A 6000-nucleotide genomic window follows, 5' to 3' on the forward strand; every position below is an offset into this window, starting at 1 on the left:
GGCCATAAAGATCATCAAGGACAACAACCACCCGAGCCACTGCCTGTTCACCCCTCTTCACCCCTTTATCATCCAGAAGGCGAGGTCAGTACAGGTGCATCAAAGCAGGGACCGAAAGACTGAAAAACAGCTTCTATCTCAAGGCCATCAGACTGTTAAACAGCCACCACTAACATTGAGTGGCTGCTGCCAACATACTGACTCAACTCCAGCCACTTTAATAATGGAAAATTTATGTAAAAAATTTATCACTAGCCACTTTAAACAATGCCACTTAATATAATGTTTACATACCCTACATTACTCATCTCATATGTATATACCGTACTCTATACCATCTACTGCATCTTGCCATCTTTATGTAATACATGTATCATTAACCACTTTAAACAGTGCCACTTTTATGTTTACATACCCTACATTACTCATCTCATATGTATACACGGTACTCGATACCATCTACTGCATCTTGCCTATGCCGTTCTGTACCATCACTCATTCATATATCTTTATGTACATATTCTTTATCCCTTTACACTTGTGTGTATAAGGTAGTTGTTGTGGAATTGTTAGGTTAGATTTTCTCATTGGTTATTACTGCATTGTCGGAACTAGAAGCACAAGCATTTCTCTACACTCGCATTAACATCTTCTAACCATGTGTATGTGACAAATACAATTTGATTTGATATTCTGTCACCACTGGTTTGTTTTGTTTTATTACATTTTTGGGTTTTCCATGGTACATAATCAGAAATATTACTATATCTTAGTGTCAGATATCACTTTCCTCCTCCTCCATATTTGGTGAATTGAACTGTTATGCGGATGAGTGAGGACCCAAAAGCGACTTAACAGAAACAGAGTTTATTTAAGTCCAAACAGAAAATAACATAATCCTGAATCCTTAACAGGAAATGTCCAAACGGGGATAACAGAAATCCACGTGTGGGGGCTGGAGACTGCAGGTCCCTTCGGGTAGGCGCGGGTCGTAGCTGACAGAGACACCTGCTCACACGCAGCATCTGATGATAGGCAAAACACGACAGGACGGAACAAGTACACAGCGAACAGCAAACAAGAATCCGACAAGGACAGAAGCAGAAACAGAGAGAGAAATAGGGACTTAATCGGAGGGCAAAATAGGGGACAGGTGTGAAAGAGTAAACGAGGTAGTTAGGAGAATGAGGAACAGCTGGGAGCAGGAACGGAACGATAGAGAGAGAGAGGGATAGAGAGAGGGAAAGAACCTAATAAGACCAGCAGGGGGAAACGAATAGAAGAGAAAGCACAGGGACAAGACATGACAATATATGACAATACATGACATGAACAGTGGGAGAACAACCTGAAGGTAATTCTCTTTGCACAAAACAGCAGCGTCCAGGCCTCCACCGAGTATGGACGGGAGCCGCAGCTGTTGACTGAGGTAAACAATGCAATTGTATATACAATTATTGCTTATACTGTAGTCTTTCTAATTTGTGATTGACTTAGTGTTGTTTGTCTATTGCTATTTTTATATAACGTACTTTCAGATCACTGAAACCCCACCTGATATGATGGAAGTTGTCGAACCAGATCAGAACGCCTTTGAGTACCACCTTCAAGCACAGACTGAGAAGGATGGAGGTTTTTGACCGGGTAAAAATGATTGTCCTCTGTTAATTTATTTTCTAGCCCTCCAAGAGATTTGTAAGATATATTTGTAATATGAAATATAATTGCATTTTTTTTCCTGTTATCAATCAAGGTGAGCCTGAACATCAACAAGGCGCAGGAGGAGCGCTACCGGAGCAGAATCAAGAAGGTGGCCAGGTGCTATGACATCCGGGCAAATTACTTGGTTTGGAAGAAGGACAAAAGGTGAGACAAAAGGGAAACCTCGCCGTTCTTTCGCTCCCAGCTGGGGTCACCATCTGTTGAGGTGAATATAGAACATCAGATAACTATTTGCATTTGCACACAAAATAACCCTAACACTAATATTGTCTTCCTAGGGTTACCTCGGTGGAAGCCAGCAATCTTCTCCAGTTGGACGGTCAACCACTGATGCCCTACACGTCGATGAAGCCCAATAGATAAAGTATATTAAGCTTTGGTTGACATTTGAGAAACCAAGAAATGGTAGTTATGCTGAGCTTAGAAAAATGTTCCTCTCCAAATGACTTTAGGACCATCGACTGTCCGAGCAACCCAGGAGGTGTCCCATCCACCAGAACCAGTGAGTTTGGAGAAGATTGATTCTCTGTGCTCTGAGTCAGAGGGGGACCAGCTTGAGGTAGGCTATACCTTCCAAAACGATTGGGAAGTACATAATCACCCATTTATAAACACTGCACTAACCCAGCAAATTCTCCCAGTACAGAGTAACCTGTGTTTGCTTGTTTACGTCCGTCTCCTCCCTTTAACTAGATCCTAGGGGTTCTGCAACACCCAGACGTGGAGCCACCTGATGTCCTCCATTACATCATCTGCAGCTACTGTTGTCATGTCATTATCTGCTAAGAATGTTCTTGCTATCATACTGGGCACAAAGAGATACACAGATTAACTAAAAACACTACCAAAACTGTCTGTTGAGAAGAAGCAATAGACAGAACCTCCCAACCACCCTCCATATTCCATACACCAGAATTCATTGTTTGTCTGCCATGTGTGTACAATGTTTTTGAAATTTAAACTACTTGTGAAAATAAATTGCCTCAACTGCACCAAAAAAAAGTTAACTGTTTTAAAAGGTGTAAGGTATCCTTTGATGGCATTTATTCAATGTATCCTAGGACCTGCCATGGATACCTAAATATTCAACCACAAGGTTGTACTAATGAGCTATGCGTGGAAAAAAACAGGACTACTCAAATTTCAGTGAAGATAAAGAGAAAAGCAGGTTAAAATATAAACATAACAGCCAGACAACCCAGTGTATGAAGCAAATGGATTTGCATATGAATAGTGGAAAGTAGCTGACTTTGATCTGTAAGGTAAGTAACTTTAATGTGTCAAGCAGATTACACATTTTTTTGACATTTCCAAAACATAGCAACGTTAAAGACATGGATTTCGTTATAATGTTAATAAGGAACCCAAAAGTAGTTAAGCAATGTTTATTTTATTAGCTTAACAAAATTGTCACGGAAATCAGCCTTTTTTGCATAGCGGAAAAAGCGAAAATAACATTTAGGCTGTAATGATCTCCACAATTCGAATCATTAGGTGTCACCGTTGATATTGCAATGGACACTAATAGTTAATCGGATCCCATTGTGACGCAGGAACCTCCTGTTCCACCCAGCAGGTGGAACAGGAGGTTCCTGGTGGAGAGCCAGACACGATCACCAGGATCGCTGATGGCGGACAGCGAGCTTGAGCCTCACGTGGGCGTCGTTCCACATCTCTGTCGGAACCACTCATCCACTGCAGGTGCCTCGGTCTGGCTCGGAGGAAAACAGAAAGACAAAAGGACAACAAATCATAACAGCAAGGCCAATTGAATGAGAGTGTGTGTATGCATGTGTACAAACACCTGTGTTAGCTGGAACATTACCCCTCAGTGTTGTTCAAACTTACTTTTTGTTATGTTTTTTGTTGTTGCCTTTGACCGTCATTCTATCCCTGCCCAGCAACTCCACTCCCACAGCCAACCCACAGCCCATCCACCCATCTCGAGTTTTCTACGCACCATATATCTTGCAACTATGCTGTGTTGTTTAACTTGCAATCTGTGAAGTCTATTCGCTGAAATTGTGAGTTAAAGAAATACTTTAACTAAGCGTATTAGTAATTGACTGTCCCGGGCTCTCCAGATAGAGCACTAGAAACCGGCTACCTGCTACCTGAGGACAATACCAAAATAAATGGTCAATTGATTCTGTATTCTCAAAATCTGCAGAGCTTCGATGATTGTATGCCCCAAATATTAAACATTTTGTTGGTGGCAAGAGTTCTATATAATTATTTTATTTTAAAAGAACAAAGTCCTGAATCTTGTGTTATACCTCTACTCATACACCCTGTAATCTGTACATCAAGAATCTCTCCAATTATTTTGCAATCTGTATGGTACAGCTGTCAACATCCTGGTCCTCAAATGAAACTGGTATACTTTCCTATTTATGCTATTTTCATTCCTCTGCCAGTTTTGATCCTTTATATTCTACCATTTCAATTTCATTTAAAAACAAGATATCCTATTCAATCGTTCCCATAAATTCAGGCATTTTATTAACCAGCACATTTAAGGTCAGCCATAATATATGTTGTAATATCTTGTCAGGGGGATGAAACTGTAGCAAGCTCTGCAAAGAGACTTTGAAAAAAGTATAGTTTTAAATTAATCGAAAATGAGACATGGCAATCTGCACAAAGGCAAAAAGGCATTAGTTAAACAACAAAGCTTTTCTTAATTATCTTCTGGAGGATCATTTAGGGTTCAAGTAAAACTTTTGAATAAGTGAAGCTTTTAGAGAGAGGTTTAGTGCTTCTATATTTAATAATCTCAACCCACCCAATTCATAATATAGATAGGCACGCTTTCTCTTGTCTAGTTTAGCGTCCCAGATAAAGCAAAATATTTTTTGCTCATATGATTTGAAAAGCGAATCAGGAGTAAGCAGCGCCATGAATAAACAGATATGACTAAGGAGTTCATCAGGGCAATTTTTCCATAAATAGACAAGTATTTACCTCTTCATGGTTGCAAGTATTTATCAGAGAGGGATTGGATGGTGCGGATGATCCCTGGGTGTCCAGTGGTGAGGGATGTGTGTGTCCAGGTCAACAGCCAATCTCTCACCCCTGTGAGGATGGATGAGCTCTGGAGGGAAGGTAGCAGGAGCGGGTTCCTCCACCGACGTGAAAACACAGGGTGCGGGAAAGCAGGTCCTCCGGCATTCTGGTCCCCAGGCGGCAATTCTCATCCTCGACCAGGAGAAGGTGGGGTTATGAAGTTGGAGCCACGGGAGGCCGAGGATGACTGTATAAGGGTGTAATGGTGAGGAAGGGGAGGCTTTCCTGGTGCATGGGTCGCACGGTGAGGGGGAGTGGTGCTGTGATGTGTGCAATCATGTCAGATCCCAATTGTTGCGTATCCAGGGCTTGGACAGGAAAAGGAGAGGAGAGCAGGTATGAAGTTAAGTTCAGGGAGGAAGCGGTCGATGAAGTTCCCAGCAGCACCGGTCCACTAGAGATGTAGAGACAACACTTGAGACAGCCAGCAAAATGGAAACCAGAAAGGGTTTAGCAGAAAACAGTGATAATGAATACTCATGCCTACCCTGGGAGATGGAAGGTCATGGGGCCACCCCTCTGCTTTAGTGGACCCAGGGTTGGGACACACACACACGCACACACACACACACACGACACCACTGAAGCTGGTGCCCCTCCTGGCCGCAATATGGACAGGGCCCCAGCTGTCTCCGACAACACCGCTCTGCAGCGGGAGGTGTGTGGCCCCTAACTCCATGGCTTCAGGCTCTGCCTCAGGACAGCCAAAGGAGGGAGGCAAGGTGGACACAGGCACTCCGGAAAGTTATCTAGACAGATGGCCATCGCGATGAGAGCGTCCAAGGATGTTGTCATCCCGACATGCAAACTCCATCTGGACCTCCACGCGCAGTCCACTGTGGAATAGGTTGCGGAACCCTGGCTCATTCCAGCTGGAGGCTGCCACAGTCAGAAAGGGGAGGGCTCATTCCTCAGCGGTCTGGGCACCTGCTGGTGTTGGAAAAGTCACTCACCTCCCTCTCTGCAATCTGGAGAATGGTCAAAGAAACAGAGCCATGGACCTCTCATATGAACACAGCTCCTCCACTCCTCAACGGCTGTAGCCCACTCCAACGCCCGTCCTGTCAGCAGGGAAATCCCTGACCTGGGCTGACAGACAGCTGGGTAGGCTGGGGGACTGGCTCACTGTGACGACCGATGGTAAGAGGCCCTCCGTCAGAGGTATGGAGAACCTCGCTGGTGGTGTCGAGGAAGTGGAGAACATCCTTCATG

General features: G+C 43.7%; 1 long non-coding RNA gene across 1 annotated transcript; it reads left to right on the forward strand.

Moving 5' to 3' along the window:
- The first annotated feature begins 1216 nt into the window (after positions 1 to 1216).
- Positions 1217 to 2669, forward strand: LOC124045298. The gene is made up of 6 exons (XR_006840825.1): positions 1217 to 1429; positions 1539 to 1644; positions 1754 to 1866; positions 2001 to 2086; positions 2175 to 2281; positions 2416 to 2669. It is a non-coding gene; the product is annotated as an uncharacterized LOC124045298 (long non-coding RNA).
- The last annotated feature ends 3331 nt before the right edge of the window (positions 2670 to 6000 follow it).

Source organism: Oncorhynchus gorbuscha, linkage group LG10 (genome assembly GCF_021184085.1).
Source record: "Oncorhynchus gorbuscha isolate QuinsamMale2020 ecotype Even-year linkage group LG10, OgorEven_v1.0, whole genome shotgun sequence".
Classification (NCBI taxonomy): domain Eukaryota; kingdom Metazoa; phylum Chordata; class Actinopteri; order Salmoniformes; family Salmonidae; genus Oncorhynchus; species Oncorhynchus gorbuscha.